The 17,708-nt window shown below is 38.7% G+C and overlaps 1 protein-coding gene across 14 annotated transcripts in view; it reads right to left on the bottom strand.

Moving 5' to 3' along the window:
• Positions 1-17,708, bottom strand: part of PTPRD (protein tyrosine phosphatase, receptor type D) — a 2,156,277-nt gene that overhangs the window by 498,506 nt on the left and 1,640,063 nt on the right. The window contains exon 1 of one of the 14 annotated variants that reach the window (XM_023508438.1): positions 17,630-17,708. The exons of the other annotated variants lie outside the window; for them this stretch is intronic. The gene's annotated coding sequence lies outside the window, so the exon portion shown is untranslated. The remainder of the gene's footprint in view (positions 1-17,629) is intronic. 14 annotated transcript variants of the gene reach the window in all.

The raw sequence follows: 17,708 nt of genomic DNA, 5'->3' as shown, positions 1-17,708 counted from the left end.
AATGTAAGGGTTAATGAAAGGTCACTTTATGGATCAACAAGAGAAACAAAAATGTGTTACGAAACACTTACAGGTCCAACCCATCAAGCAGAATAAAACTATAGTAATTGAAAGAGAATGATGACTGACTCAATCACGGACTTGGAGAAAAACAAAACAGACCACAAACAGATATTAAAACTTACAAAGATGTCATATAATTTTTTCTTCAAAAGAGCATTGCAAATAATTGGGGAAGGACTGTTCTTTGCATCTCCTATGGATAAGTAATTCACAAGTTTGAAAGAAAAATCTAGTTAGAACCTTGCCTTAGTAATGTCATCTCATTTGCAGATGATTTAAAGGTTAATATTTTCAGATGTAAAGGTACATTCTTTTCTGAAACACTCAGCTACTTGGAAGTGCTTTAATTCAAATATCAGCTAACAGGATTCGTTTCAAATTTACCTCAATTTGATATAGATATTTCACTGTTTTCTAATAATATGCCTGAATAAAAACAAACAAAACTTGTTGGCTAAATAACAGATTAATCAGTTTGATAGCTTTCAAAAAAAATCTCTATACACATAACTCTTGATTGTGAATCTGGAGTCTGCTTTAGTCGGACCTTTTTCTGACAAACACCACCTGGTTTATATGATAGAATTAACGATGGTGAAATTTCATGGTGATTTAGCACTTTTAGGTTCTTCTCCACCTGAAGAAGTTTGAAAACCACTTGACTGAGGAACAGATAGGAAATGGTATCAAGAGGAAGAAAATGCCCTGCAATTAATTCAGATGACAATCTTGGAAAAGGAAAAGATCTTTTTCCTTAAATCCTAAATATGAAAAGAACGATAACAGAGAAAAGGATCAACAGGCTTGACTACGTAAAGTTACGAAGAAAGAAATCTGGGTTAAAAAATGATTAAAGTAAGACCAATAAACAGACGCGAGGTACAATGCTTGCACAAATGGCACAGAGTTAATATGCCTAATACGTAAACAACACGAACTAATGAATAAAAACCCTCAGGCAAGGAAAACACAGAGACAATTCATATGGTAAAAATAATTACTTACAAACAAACATGAGGGAGAAATTATCGGTTTAGTAATTAAAGAAATACATATTAAAACAATAATGAGGCAGTGCTTTGCTCATGAAGTGAACAAAATCTAGATGATAATTCTCAAATTGACCAAGAGGAAAAGCAGTATCTTCAATTATCACTGGTAGCATTATCCATGCACTTCTATATACTGACCCTAAAGGAAATAATGCAAAATACAGAAAATGCTATCTCCGTTAAAATGGTTCTTCAAGATTTGTATGTGGAATAGTGGGAGAAATGGTAGGGTTCCAGGTGGTGGGCAATGCCCAAGAACAGAGCAATGTGGGCCAGGCATTAAAGGGGACAGCCATGAGGAGGCAAGGTAGAAAAACACACTGATGCTAAAGGCTGTGTCAGCACACTCACCATCAAGCACCAGAATATTTATCAAGGAAAAACAGTGGGTTGTTTTCAGATGCAAAGATTATGTGTAGCTTTTTCTTCTTTCTCAATACCCTGTAATGAGATTATACTACTTTTATGACTTTACAAAAGATAAATAAAAGGTAGACTAGAGAAAGGTGAAAGCTGTATTACTTTACCACTATACTAGAGCAGTGCATTAGAAAAACCACTTTGGGTTCCTGTCTTCTTTCAAATCACCCCTTGTAACCCCCACTATCTTGTCTTACTCTGCCTCTTGTCAGACATAACCAAATGCAATCAATGTTCTGTGCTTCCAATCTCTACTCAGAATGTGAACTCTCCTTGGAGTTTGGTATTTAATCAGAGGACCTACAGTTACAGAAATTTAAAATGCTAACACACAAACCATATCTTTCTGAAAAGATAATCATGCCCATCCTTAACTTTTTTTACAGATAATTAAACAATTAACAATGATTAATTATCCTTTTAATGGACTTAGCAACCTTTTGGCATTAATTCCGTCAATTAACTATAGTACTGTACTGGTTCTGATATTGCATCTTCTACAGTGAATGTCACAGGATGTACAAGGGACTTTTATAAACGAAGATTGGTGTCATGTATGGATGATCCTGAGAGTTTCCAATACCCTTTCTACGATGACTAATTGGAGTTCCGCATTGTGACCCTGGAGCACCATAGGCAAAGGCTGCTGAGTGGTGGAGATGACCAAATGCGCTATTAAATCTTTCTGAGGTGAAAATGTGTGGCTGTTTTATATAGCTTCTGTCCTATCCTAACATTCCTGAGACCATCAGGATTTAGATCTGTAAGTACAAAAAGGAACCTGATTTTCACCCCGATTACTAACAGAGAGGGTACCTAGAATCACAGTATAAAGCCAAGACTTGAAAAATGGGAGTTTGCAAGAGGTGAGTGTTCTTGTCTCTAGTGGATTAATTGGTTCAAAGTCGCCCTTCCAGTTTTCTGCTTTGTTACTGGGTGGACAAAATGTCACCAAGCATAAGTCTGTCTATCCTTGCTGAGAATCCCCTTTGGTAAGGAAATAAATAAATCTGTTTTAACAAAAATAGAAACAAGCTTTTTCGTGGTTTTGAGCGAACATGAGATTATTGTGTACAAAAAGCCCTCAGCATTGTGTAAATACAACCCCTACTCCAACAGAGACCTTTGCATCTTTCTTTAACAAAGCTACAAGCGTTGCTTAATACACAAATTGATTATATTCTTAACCAACTGCCTTTAAAAAATGCTTACCTCTCAGAAACCTCTTCTTGTTCATTTTGATTATTAAAAGGGGAGGTGCACTGCTATAAAAAGTCTTAGAACTGATAAAAAAAAAAAAGGAAAACTATTGCTATACACTTTCTCAATCACATTTATAACAAAAGAACTTCTTGTATAAAAATAGTAACAATGAAAAATAAATAAATAAAAACTACCTGTGAAAGGCAAATGCTAGCGTGAAAGGTCTCAGGACCTGGTGCTCCCTGTGGAAAACGGTGGAGACGAGGTGTGGACATGTAAGAGAAAGGCATTTGGGGACAATCATCTTAAGCTTTGTGACCCAATGAGAAAAGAGGTAGAAGACAGGGAGACCATATTGCCAGGAGTTGTAGAAAAAAGCTGTTCAGTTTACAACCTCTGCCTTTTCAGGACTGTTCTATTACAGCTCTTTAGACACCTTATACTGAACCTTTAGCCCTTGGTTGGGGATAGTGAGGTTACGGAGAGGTGGGGACCCAGAATTGTCTCTACTACTCCACCACTGTTCACACCCAATTATGAGGGATGGAGTCCAGAAGTTCCTCTTCTGCCCCCCAGATTTCTTTCAACTATGTCTAATAAGCTCTGATATGTGCTTGTCAGCATTAACCACATGAGACGTTGGATTGGCTTGATCTGTGACAAGCTTCAAGGGTGTTATAATAAAGCAAACGATTCTCAGGGAGGGTGAGTGGTGCTCTTCATGCCTAGGATATGGTACCCTTCACATCTCCCTCCTGCCTAGTCAGCCACCCCAGCAGAGATACATGTGCTGTGCTCTGCGATGGAGCTTTAAGATATCAGACCTACCCAGTTTCCTCAGCGCAGCCCAGTCTACACCTGTTGTCCCATTGAGAGTGACCCCATTCATTCTCACAGTGCCCTGTTTGGATGTAAAATTGCATAATCACCCACCCCAGCCTCCTCTGTCAACCATGTTCCCACAGCTGAACTCCTCCCACATGGCTATGCAGTGAAAACGGCTGAAAACAGACAAAGATCACTTGCAGAGCAACAGAAAAGACTCACAGGAAATGCGATAGGAGAGATGGAGTAGAACTGACAGCACCCAATTTGTTTCTTTGATTTCCATGGACTTGTATTTCTCCACGTGGGGCTGGTACAAAATCAAAGAGTATGCCTATTTGCCATCGGACAAAAAACACAGCACTTATTCTCAATTCACTTCCCTTGAGATTGTATTTCCAAAATATACATCTTCCACTTGCATCTTTCCTACTAACATCAATGCTTATTCTCAGCATGAAAATGGTGCACCTTTATTACATCTATAATCTTGAAAAGGTCAAAGATGTTTTAGAATGATCAGGTAGACGAGTGCTGGCCAATACAAGTTGGTCAATTTCACGCACCGACAGAAATACCCTAGGTCAGCACTGTTCTACACAACGGCCACTCATGACATGTGGTTACTGTCCATATGACATGTAGCTCACAGAACTGAGTTTTCAATTATATTTAATTTTAATTAAGTAATCAGGAGAACTGGTTTTATAAGTCAGACAATTAGGATGAAGATCTACCTCTTGTTCCTTCCATTGAGCCTTGAAGAGAAAAGGCACTAGATTCCTCGTGAAGGCAGAGATGGTCTGTTATGGAAACTTCCTCCCTCACGAAACCAGCAATGCATTGGCCAGGACCCCAGCATGACAGGGACAGTGTCAAACACACAAAGAATGGTGTGGTTCCAAAGAGAGAGAGGTCAGTTGGGGCAATGAAGCCTCTTCAGTTCTTGGGGTCTTACTTTCTTCAGTAAAATCATGTGAGGTCTGATCTAATGTCCTTTCTAGCACCCCTGGAAAACTTCTGATTTGCTATCTAAGAAATGGTCATCACCCTGACAAAGAGGCCATTGTAGCCCATTTTACTTTCAGAAATGTGTTTAGTTCTTAACTGCAGACAGGGAAACATGGTATAATTTGTCACTCTGATACCTAAACATTCCACAAGGAAAGAAGAGTTCTATGCTTAAAATATCTGAAAGACCATTTACCCACGTTAGTAAGGCCATGCTCATACAGGCTTGTGGGTATAAGCTTTCATCTATGTACTTACTTCATTATTTCTCTCAATGTTTCTTACAAAAAACATAACTAGTGTAAAATTACTACACTACTACTACCTCATTGTGCCTCTTCTTCTGTATTCTGTATAATTAAAGACTTTTTAACGATTTACACAATCAGAAAAGGCAACAGGCCTTTCATAAATTTGTTAACAATTGTTAATCACATTCATATTACTTTTATTTAGTATACATTTTTTTTAATATGAGCAATATTCACTGAGTAAGTAATTTGGTAAACTTTTTAAAGGTTTCTCTCATTTTTTTAAATGACTTGAAGTAAAATATCCTTCAAAATGAGGCCAGGATGATGCATATTTTAAAAAATTTCTCATAGAAACTAACCATCTGTACAATCATCCATTGTCTGCTCTACCAAGGTGATTTATTAAGGATAATGAAGCATGTGATTTAATAGCTGCCGCAAATCCTTTTTCAAGTAGGATGGGTATAAATAATACAAAAAGATGATCCAATAATGGCCAAATCCTAACCTAAGAACTATTCTATATGCTAGGTCACAGGAAATTACATGAGCTCAATTAACTGTGGAGTGAAGTGAAGTGTGGCTGGGCGGCTGAGGATCTAACCCCCCTCGCCCATTGTAGTAGCCACGATGATGATGAAGGTGATGATTTAGTGAAACCCATAAGCTCCATCACCATCATGGTAGAATTTGAGTAGCTTTTCTCCATAGGAAAATATAAAATTCTCCAATTAAAAATGGACATCATGCCATTTTTATGGACATTAGCACAAATTTTCTAAACTCTCCAGAATTCAGATCTCTGAAATCTGTGTGTGCAAATTACACCTGGCAGAGTTTTGCTCATGCTTACATTCCCATGATGCCTTGCACTTAGCAGAGCCTGTCTGGCGCTTTAAAGAATGAATGCATAAATGGGAGAGCAGGCAAAGGACTGAATAAAATAAGGTCTCTAAAATCCTTGCCGAAAAAATTTGCAATTCTGCATCCCTCGGAGACATGGGGGGGACATTTACCATCTCTCACACTTTTGAAAAAGTCTGCATGGCCCGTTGTCAGGAGGTTAGTTCCTCTGGTAGCAAAGCTTTCCTTAAGGCAGCGTCCTACAAAGTATTTTCAAAGAGTAACAAAATCGTATATACCTTTTGAATATAGTATCCAAACATTAGATCCTATTTGTAAACTGACACACAAATGTCCCCTCCCGGTTATCTCTGGTAATATTCAAGTCATTATAGGGCCTTATAAAATCAACAAGGCAAATTTCTAGCAACAGGAAATGCAAGCCATCTTACATGCCAGCTGTTTGGCGTGAACAGACTGCCTGGCTATGCCTTACAGGCATGGCACAGTCATTCACTGATAACCTGGCACAGCCAGTCCTGTCCCCATGCCACCCAGCAAGTCCATCTAAAATAAGATTAGACACTACAAATCCTAGCGGTCAAGTAATACTGGGTTTCAGAAACTGTTCACAGCTCCATATAAACCAGAGGCCTATGTGTGAGACATACGTCACCTTCCAAAAAAAAAATGTCTGTTTCACCAGCACATTTACCACCAGCGTATTTCCACACTGCAATTCCTATGCCGCTCTTGCTCTTGTGAGTCTGCTTTGCCAGAACTGAGATCAATTTTATTAGATACCATTAGTCTCTGTTAGGACAGTCATTTGAATAACAACAGATTGGCAAGTATAAAACTAAGGCACCTGTTGTACATTTGGCAGCCTGGATGAGGCCCCTTAAAACGAAAACAAATAAGAGCTATAATCATGCCAGGCAATGGCTTTTGGTTCAATAATGACCATGTGTCAGAATTAAGTGCATCTGGGAATTGCTACCACAGCCAGATGTAAAGGCAGATTTGTCTTGTCTAGTGGCATATGAGGAGATACACACAGTCTACTCAGATTTGGCTTTGTCTTGGTTTGGTAAAGAAGTAGGTAAGTAGAATGAAGTCAGATAAAATTAAATTAAAACGAATTACCCAAGAGCAATTGACAATATTATCATAAATCATAGAGCCTAAACATATGGTTGTAGGGCCATGAACGAAGTCACCTCTGATGCTTTCTGTGCATACTGATTTGTACACAGAATACTCAACAACAAAACCCCCAATTACTGCTACATTGAGCCAGGCCAAGCACTAGGTGCTGGAAATACCAAAGGGAACAAGACATGGACCTTGGGGTCAAGTCACTGGTAATGAGACAAATCACAAGTAAGCAATGACAATGCTTCATGACAGACGCTGTATGTAGAATTTATTAGTTGCTTTTTCAGCACACAGAGAAAAGGGTATACAGACTTGGGAGGAAGGGAAGATTTTCTGGAAGAGTTTTCAGCTAAGCTAAGCCTCACAGGAAGAGAAGAGTCAGGCAAAAATAGAGGAGGAGGGAACATTACATGCTCAAAAATACAGTCGAAATAGGCCGAGTGGTACATCTGGGAAACAGTAAATACTTGAGTATCGCTCCAAAGTGTGTGCGTGTTAGGGGCAGAGGAGGGAAGAGCTGAGAGTGAGCATGAGAATGGACAGGTGGCAAGACACAGGACGGGAAAAAGAAAACAAGATCCAGGGGCCTTTGCTAAGACATACTTTAAGCTTCATACAGAGGGTCTGGGGGGCTATTGGAATATTTAAAAGAGGACAATAACTTAATCAGATCTGAGTTTCTTAGCAACTACAGTGAGGTCGAAACTGAACCCAGGGAGACCACAACCCAGAAAACAGAGGCCTCCCAGCAGAGGCTAGCTGGCATGTCAAAGACAGTGAATCATCTGTTTGAAAGGAAGTTAATATTTATTATGATATCTTTAAAATAACAAGAGTGTTTAAGAGAAAACAGATTTTAAAGGATAAATTTAAAAATCTCAATTTAGGGCAGGTACTAAACTGACCTAAATTGACCCAGGTACTAGGTGGCTCATACCTGCAATGCCAATATTTTGGGATGGGAGAATAGCTTGATGCCAGAGTTTGAACTCAGCCTGAGCAACATAATGAGACCCCAGCTGTACAAAAAAGAAAAAAATGATCTGGGCATGGTGGCTCAGACCTGTTGCCCCAGCTACTTGAGAGCCTGAGGCAGGAGGATCTCTTGAGGCCAGGAGTTTGAGGTTGCAATGAGTTGTGATGACACCACTGCACTCTAGCCAGCGTGACTAAAGAAGACCCTGTCTCTGGGGAGAAAAAAAAAAAAAAAAACTCCTTTTTCTTGGCAAAAATAAATCAAATTCAGGTTGAGTCTGGACAATAGCAAGAATCAGATAAAAATAAACTTAAGCAATCATTTCTTAATATAGTAACTGAATATGTGTAACAGCATACATTACATTTGCTATTCTTAGCTTATAATCATTAACATCAAAAAACATGAATAATAACCTAACTGTAAAAGAACACTTACTCCATGTCTCAGGTAGACGCCCTGCTCCATATTCTAGGAAGCTGTGCTTATGGATTAATTGTTAAAAAACAGGGCTAAATAGCCCCGGGTATGCATGTGAAAAGCATTTTACAAACCTGGTCAAAGACTTAATTGTTAAGCTATTATAAACGCCATAAAAGACCAGAGAATTTCCCATGTAAGTTTATTTTATGCACCATGTCTGGTTTAAAACTTCAGGGCACCTTGCTGCCAGAGGAAAAATAATTTTCCAATTCATCAAACAAATGTAACATTTTGTATTTTATTATTTATAAGACCATAATTAATCAGAAATAGTTTTCCACGGACTTATAAAAAAGAAGAAAAAGCTAAAGTTTTATGAAATAGGTTAAACAGGGAAAAATAATAAAACCATCCATCTGTTATTGACAATGCAATTAACAGGTGAGTAGTGAAAACAGAGTATTATAGAGGACATTATAATTGACAAATGTTTCTCAGACAAAATTGTGTTAGGGCAGGGCAGCCAATAAGTGAATGCATATATATCAGTCGCTTGGAATAATTCCACTTCTTTGATGGGTGGCTGTTCTTCAGATATCCCTGCTGGATCTATATTTCTCTTTATAAAAATGCTTTTGATTCTTTACCTATTGGCCAGCTATGAAAATGCCAGCCTTTGTGATTTTAAAAACTATTCTTGGCGGAGATATTTCATTTAAACACTTCTGCTCCAGGACTGACCCCAGAGCTCAGGCAGTTGTGTTACTGGCTGAAAAGCATAAAATTTTAGAGCTGCAATGCAACTGCAAAAAAAAAAAAAAAAAGATGATTTAGTCCAAACCCCTTTGGTTTAAAAAAAAAAAAAAAAAATTCAATGCCTTCAGTCCCAAGCAGAAAAAGGAACAGAAAACTCTTCAGAAATGGTAGAAAGACAACCTACATAGTACTCAATATTTTTCTTAAATTTGAGTCAAGAAAGTACCATCCCATCAAGTATATTTGCCTGGGAGATGCTAGAGGCACATTTTTTTTTCAATCATGGCATACACAAGAGTGGAGTGGACACATGGAAAAGTTAGAACGTTACTACTGCTTGACTTCAAACCTTGGCTCTAATTCCCAACTTTATTATGTCTGTGTGCAACTTTAACCCTTCCATGGATCAGCTTCCTCTTCTACAAAGATGATGATAAATGCATCTGACTTACACAGAGTGCTGTTTCTGAGGTTAAACGTGATATTGGAGGTAAAGCGCTGAGCACCATGTCTGGTATATGGCACGTGCTCAGTAAATTTTAGAAACTATCATTATTACGACTATTATACATTGACTAGTACTATACTTGTAATATTGAGAAAATTAAAGAAATTTTTCCTGATAAAGCAATTTTAATTTTCACCTGTCTTGGGGTCTTAAGGATCATCAGAGTTTTCTAATGAACAATTATTCTTTATATTCATTTCAGTGAAATTCAACTCAATTGGAAGGAAAGAAAATAGTCCTGAGCTGAGCATTATAAAATTAGAGAATAAACAGAAGGATTTTAATGGATAAAATTTAGGATAGCTGGCAAGGAGAGAAAGGGGATTCCAAGAAGAGTATTGGTAGAAACAAGAAGGGCCCCAAAGCAGAGCGTCTTCAGTGACAGCAGGGACCCTGTCTGCTGCTGCAGGTGGGCAGACAGGCTTGAGGTTATGGTGAGAGGAGGCTGGACCTGCAAGTTGGGGATAGAGGGCAAAGGGCTCTGACAGCTGTGTTGAGTACTGAGCCCTTGATTGTTCATCCTTGCATTTCATAAAGTACAAGTTTTTAGGGAGAAGAGAGATGGGAAAACACAAACAGCCCATAGGAAGCTGCATGCGACTACTGAGCCTCTAAACACACGGTAAAGGTAGAAACGGAGAGGAAGCGATGCAGTGAAAGATGACAGGAATAGAATCTATTCTCCAAAATTAGCTGGAGACAAGAAGGAAAGGAAGAAAAGAGAGATGAGTCAGGGATAAGTCAGATGCTGAGGTATGAAGAAAAGGGAAGGAGATATGAATATGGATGGAAGACAAAATAACAGAGTTGGGATAGGAGGGACACTCCTGTTCCTCAGTCAGCTACCAAGCAGATGGAAATGGAGGTCTGGGACTACAGAGAAAGGCCAGGAAACTTATTTCGAGAGATATGTATGCAAAAATTATCATTTCCATGACAAGTAGATAGGGAAATGGCAGGAGACAATATAGGCAAGAGACCTGAAGCGGGCCCAGATAAAATACGATACCATTTAGAGTGGAGATGGAGACACAGAGGCCAAAATGTCACATGAAGAGGGAATTGACAGTGATGGAGAAAGTAAAGGTCAAAGGAGGAACTCAGAGAGAACGACTTCCATCCATGGCAAATATGCCAACAACTTCCATCCATGGAAAATAGTCAATGAGAGAGGCGTCCAATACTGTGTTCCAATAAGAAAATAGTGCAATTCTCTCCCCCTCCTACAAATATTTGAGATTTGTCCAATAGATTATTATTCTCCACCAGGCAAACAATCCTAGTAGATTTAAAATAAGAGATAAAACCATGTATCTAAAGAATCATATCTAAAGAAATCATATAAATTATTTCAACTAGAAGCTCTGAATTGGCAGGTACATTTTTTTTCTCTGAAAATCCTTGACTATTGTTTCAATTAAGTTAATAGCACAAGTAGTGGAAATATGTTTCACAGGGAGGCCAGGCTCTACTTACATAGTAAGCAACCGTTTGGTGCACATTTAACAGTTCCCTTTAGTTGGAGGATGGAGAAAAAATTTATTTTAAACATTGAAAACTTGTTGACCTATAATGGGACACTGGATCACATTTGACATGTCTAGTCTAATTTCTTCCTGTGAAACGGTACCGGTGGATCTTAGGCAGAGACAGAAGGCAGTAAATTCCTCTCCTCCATCAATACATTTGACCTCGGAGCAAACCCCACAACTGGCTACAGGCACCCACCATCCATCATTGCTCTTGAAACCTGATATTTCGGGGAAGGACAGCTGCACTGGGCAAAGGGCTGAGCAGCTTTCTAAGATGCCCTACCATTATAGAGAGAAAGAAAGGGGGCACTTCTTTTGGTTCAGCATTTTAATTAACTGCTTTTCTAGACATTTCTTCTCCCAAACTGCAGCTTCAAATGAAATGTCCTCAGGGATATACTAATACATTTTTGACTTTTAAGGGAAATGCTTTCTTTGTACATCGTAGGAAAACTCATTTCTTGCTTTTGCTTTAAAAGCTTTCCAAGATAAATCGTGCACTATGGCACACTGATACGTACAGAATTCAATAAACACGCTTGCCAGAAAAAGATAGTTCTAGGGTCTGTCGTAATGACAGCAAAGTACACAATAAAGAGCCAATAAGGTAAATGTCCACCAAACACTCATAGTCACAGATCTTAATTTTTAAGCCAGGGAGCAACACTAGCTGAAGACAGCAGGACTCTATCATATAAACTAGTGTCACTGATTACAATACGTTCACTACATGAAGTCTACGTTTGAGAATTTTTTTAATTTAAAATACAAAACAAGACAAATTTTTATGAATTAACTGGATCTTTGTTCTATTTATCTACATTATAGACCTGCATGATGAGATTCAATAATAACTAATTTCCGATCATTTATAAAATCAGTACTAACTTACATCTTGTAGTTAACAAAAGAAGTCTGTCTAATGACAAGTTGAGAAAAGACGTCTCTTGTAACTTGTGACCTACTGATAACAGACGATCATTTTCTATATTTGGAAGTACAATTTTCTCCAAATCTCAAAGCAGTCCTGACAGATACCGTTTGCTACATACAATTCACACATCTCAATTTATGTAGCTACTGCTACATTGAAGAACATAGTTTAGGGGATGTTAAAAAAAAAAATACGATTGAGAATTTATGAATGGAAGCTAGCTCAGGAAACTGATGAAAGAGTTACTACAGTTAAATCTCGTAAACAGCAATCTGGTCAAAGTCACTAGGCTCCTGACATTGTTATCTAAAAGTCAAAGAAGTCCAGTTAAGTAGCCTTTCTGGTCAGTGAATGCAAAGAACTAAGATAAAATGTTGGCTCAGAAGGGGGCTTTGGCTCTTAGATTTTGTTGTAAATTCTGAAGGAGACAAAGAGGGACCTGCCACCTAAAAGCAGTCATTTGCAAAGGAAAGGGAGGTTTGCTTGCTGTAGACTGAGGGGGAGGGGAGCAGGGGTGAACTTCTGAGTTGTTTCAATACTATTTTCCTGCTGGTACGCATGACCTGCTAGCTCACAGACAGAAGGAGCTGTCTTAGCTTTCCAAATTGTCATCGTTTCCATTTAATTTACTGATCTGTGGCACATAGGGATTCGATTTGAGGGACAGCAGAGGTTAAAAAGTCATGAAAATGCTCACTTTTGCCTCTCTTTTAGGGTGATTTTCAAAAAGCTATAGACCAGCTGAGTGGTACTAATATGGTCCTATAAAAAATATCAGTATTCAACAGGAAATAATGAACAGAAAGATACTAGATTATTTTGAGTTGCCTGAATAGGAGACAGAGATTGTTTTAGTCATTTTTTTTTTTAATTTCCAATGAGTTCCTTCCAGAAGTGTAACAATATTCATGCTCATAACATTTAAATTACTTGAATGCCTAAGTCTTAAAACTATTTCATAATAAAATGTTAGGAGAAGAAAATCCAAACTCACCCTTGATTACACGGGGGCAAATGGGTGATTTATGAAAGGGGAAACGAGGGGCACAGGTCGTAAGTGTAATTTCGTGAAATACTTCTTGGAAGAATTCTATTTCATTAATGCTCCAGTCTAGCACCACGGTCATGACATTATTACTTAGGTTACATTGGGTCAGAGACTGCTGTAACGTATAAGCATTTGGTCTTTGACCTTCCTAAGACTTATGACGCAAAGAAAATGCTGAAGTTTTACATCTGGGGCTATAATTTCATCTAATGAACAATCAGTTAGCACAAGTCATATTCTTTCAGCTATCCATCTTTTTTTTTTTTTTGTCTTTTTGTTATTTTACAGGCCTGACTTAGGCATCTAAAAGAAGGCCAGGTGAAGCTTACTTTGTCATACACACATTAAAGCACGCATATTCATTTATATTAAAGTAACACTGATAGCATTTTGTGCCGGCTATCTTTCTTAAGGGCTTCATTGTAGAGGGCTGAAATGCACTTTCTTTTTTAAGAGCGAGAATTTGGACACTATTTGTTGAAACAAATGCAAGCCAAGAACGATTTACCAACTACTAATTACAAGCAAATGAGATAATCCATATAGAAAATATATCCCCAAACAAACCTATCCTTTGATACCAATGCCGCTGTACTATGAAATTACAGAAGCTTAAAACAAGTGATGCTGGTTGGAATGAAATTTACTGACAAATCCCGTCCAAGCAATCTCCCTCTACATTATCAGATTTCTTCAGTTGATGTGCTATATAGGAATCCTCAATCTCGTAGTTCACAGAGAGCACAACTCTTCTCTTTGCTCCTTCTTGGCAAATCACTGACAATATAAAAAGGAATGTTTTTAAACACGGATTTTGCTCAAGGCTGCAAGTTGCTTTGCTGCCATCACAAGTAAGTAGCTTTCCTAGAAGATTTTCTCAAAGAAAATAAACAGTACAAAGATTAAGCAGCAACAACAACAAAAGGTAAATAAATCCGTAAGGCAATAAGAGATTCGGAATAAGCTTGGCTTAAAAATATAACTCGTTTACTCATACATGACTACTGTCTTTTAAGAAAATAGGAAAAAACATAGGATCTTTGAATGCTCTCTGAAAATGGCATAGTTATATAGTTAGTACTTTTTGTATCTGGGCTTGTAATACAAATCTTAAAAGTATATTTTGTGGACACTAAGTTGAGTACACTACATCAAAAGAAAAGTTCACATTTGAGATTCCCAGAAACTTTCAGAAATTAGAAAGATACCATGACCAAAGGTTATATGTATAGATTAAAAAAATGTGAGCCTAAAAGAACAACACTCTCAGGAACACTCTGAGAAGCGCACGCACACACACACACACACACACGCACACACACCCCGACTCTCAGTCTGCCATGACAAACATGATGAAACTTAGGGTAGTTTTAAAACAAAATCATCTTTAGTAAATGCATCTTTCCTGAAATGGCACTTTTCCTATGTGGTTGTCTTAATGAATTCTTATTTACCCATAGAATCCTTTTAAAAAGAGAATAGTTCAATGGCCTGATAAATCAAGTTTGCCCTGAAAGAAATCCCATATGCAAATACTAACAGTGTGCTCTTTTACAAATCGTCACCCTTGTCAGTTTGAAAAACTGAAAATCAACAAAAGAACAGGGTAAGTATACTTGACCTTATTGCCTAATGTCTATCAAGATTGCCACGGCTGGTCGATTTTAAATTTGTGAAACTGACACTTAAAAACGTATAGTGCATCTTCCGTCCAGGTCTGGCAAGTGCTGACTAAACTGTAGTTGCAGCCTCAGATTCTCCTTCCACACAAACTTGCGCAGCACTTACAAAGCTCCTCTAATCACACCATCCATCTATGACTACACTTCTCCGAAAGTAAGTCTGCTTCATTTATCTTTTAACCCTTCATTATGCAAATAACACCCTTATCAGTCCCATAAAAGTTATTAACGTTCCTACTTGTTTACCCTCGCCATACGCTGAAAAATTAGGATCACATATGAATTTGAACAAATACCTCTTCTGTTTTCTATTATCCACACTCTATATGAAAAATCATCCATACGCCACCATAGTATGAGAAAATCCCTAAATAATGTTCTTGAAATGTCCTTTGACTAACATCAGTGCATGAGTTAATCTATTGAAAAAGAAAAAAATCTATACTACAACTTGGGGGACTGTCTACTTGAATTTTTTTTTATGTTTCTCTAAGAAGGGTTCGCATATGCCATAAGAGGGTATCGTCTGGATATAAGAACAGTTATACAGGCCCCTAGTGGCTTAGCAAATAGCAGCAGATGAAGGGACTCCAATTCTAAGTTCTTGTCTTTGAGATATTCTGGATTTAAAGGAGTGTCCATCCCGAAAGGCAAATCAAATCATTGTATTTAATACTTTAAGCGGTTTTACATCTATGGGTATCTACTGTCATGCACATATATTAAAAAAGGTTGCTACATTTCATGACTTTAGGAACTGTACAACTGCGCTGGCCCAAGAAGAATTTGTGTTACATAACCTACACAATAAGATGTTTAATTCATCCACCTCTCTATATGTCATTACAAAAGTAATATATTATCCAACTATATTAAAATGTATGTGAGAGAAATACTGTTCTTCTTTGACTCTCATTCCTATTATACCATTATTACCGAAGGCTTCTTCTGTGTAAAGCACTCACTATTTAAAATGAGATACAAAAACTGAATGCCACTTCTACAGTGGCAGAAGTCTAAACATATTTCCCCACAACACCCAGGGATAAATCTCACACTGAAGTGCACCTATTGCAAAAGATCTACAATTAATAATACTTCTTGATCCCCCATCCCCTTGCTGTCTTTCCTTCACAAAAGAAAATTCCAGGCAGGCACATTTACAGCTTTTAGCAATTTTTAACTGGACACAATCTGACAGCTGAATTCATGAAACTGACCAGCTTGTCAATTTCACACTTTGAAAGTACAATAATAGCTGATAGCATAAGGGTGAATTTAAGAAATCTGTCGCAGAATTGCTAGCTCCATTGAAAATCAAAGTACAGTACATAATTACGGATGTGGGAGGTAGGGAAAGATTCATTGTCCATTTAAGATGTCTGTTTCAAGAATTCAGACGTGAAAGATTTAAAATGTGTTCTTTTTGCTATAGTATCTATGGCATACGAGAGAATATGTTTCATAATAAATATAATGTACTGAACGTTTTTCTGGATATCATCATATTACCTATACAACATAATCTTTAACTTGGTATCATCTACAGATGTCCTTAAATCAGCATGTTTCAAGTCTTGGTATATCACACTGGTTTCACTCAAGTTGAGCGGTTGGGGTGTGCACTTAAAAACAGAAAGAATAGTCAAAATGGTCAGAAGTATCTACGGTTGAACCAAGTCCCCATAGGTGTGCTACAAGATAGCTAGAATACACCAAAGGCTAAAGGCCACATTTGTAGCTCTGTAAATCCAACAGAAAATCTATGGCAAGTCACAAGCGGTTACTAGCCTCTGAAAGGCTCAGAATGTGCGCGCTCCACTCTAAGTCACCAGCCTTGTATCTTTGGGCATTAAGGAAAAAAAAATAAAAACTTTTAAGAGGAAGTACGGGAGAGCGATTTCTCAAGAATCCTCCTATGTATTAGGGTGCAAACTGTGGCTTAGGTCGGGAGACCGCTGTAAGAATTTTAGAAAACAGAGATGTTTGGCAAGTAGCTGTAGCTCACTGGGAGGCGACTGGAAACAATACAAGTAGATTGTGATAGTCCAGGTTTCAGAGAATGGAACTACTATTCTATTCGGAACACCCAGTTAGCGAAAGCTAAGCTTACGCCTGGCGTTCAAAATGTTTTTTAAGGGTTAGACTTAAAAATAGACTTCACTTGTCAGTGCTTTTAAATAAAAACACCCAGAGAAGCAATGTAAGTTTACTACACACCTTAATAAAACGGACAATAAATCTACAGGAAAGCAAATAATTGTTTCCTACAACTTTGACTCTGCCTTGTAAATTATGCGTTCCCTCTTCTAAGGAGTGGATGTGAGTGCGAGCACACCGGATTCCCTCAGCACCACTACGAGCTCTGATTCTGCCAGGGAAAGGTCTCCAAAACAATCCCCCTCCTCTATGGCAGCCGCGTAGACTTTGATCCTTGCTATTTCTCCTTCTCCCCACTAGTTCAGAAGAAAGAAAGAAAAAGAAATCGCCCCCTCACCATAATCAGCCCTCCTTAAAACAGTAATCTCTGCCTTAAAAAAAAAAAAAGAGAGAGAGAGAGAGAGAGGTGGCAGAATCCCTGGTTAAGGTTGGACTGCCCCCACCGCTCCACCATTTCCCCTAATGCTACGCCCACCCTAGAACCAGAGAGCGGGGGTCGCACAAATACACATACCCGGACACCCCTTTCTCTAGAATCGCTTCTCCCCGGGTCTGACTGAGGTTTCAGGCGAGGAGTAAACCATGCAGGGGAGGACCTCTGCCCGAGGAGGTTACGAGAGCAAACTGTGTGCGCTCCGGCGCCCGGGCGCTGGACTCCCCGAAACCGGAGCGAGACGCTCCGGCCAGGGAGGCGCCTGCAGCCCCCGCGGGCGCGCAGCGCTCCTGGGCGGCAAGACGGGAGGACACAGTGGGGCGGACCGGGTCAGTGCGCGGCACTTACCTGGTCATGTTGGCTCCGGGCAGCCGCCGCCACCGCTTCCCGCGCCGCCACCAGCACTTTTCCTCCAGCGCCTTCGCGC

The sequence above is a fragment of the Otolemur garnettii genome, unplaced genomic scaffold (genome assembly GCF_000181295.1).
Source record: "Otolemur garnettii isolate 467f Iridium unplaced genomic scaffold, OtoGar3 scaffold00006, whole genome shotgun sequence".
NCBI lineage: Eukaryota > Metazoa > Chordata > Mammalia > Primates > Galagidae > Otolemur > Otolemur garnettii.
Note: the sequence above shows the minus strand (reverse complement) of the source record. Positions and strands in the feature narration are given on the sequence as shown.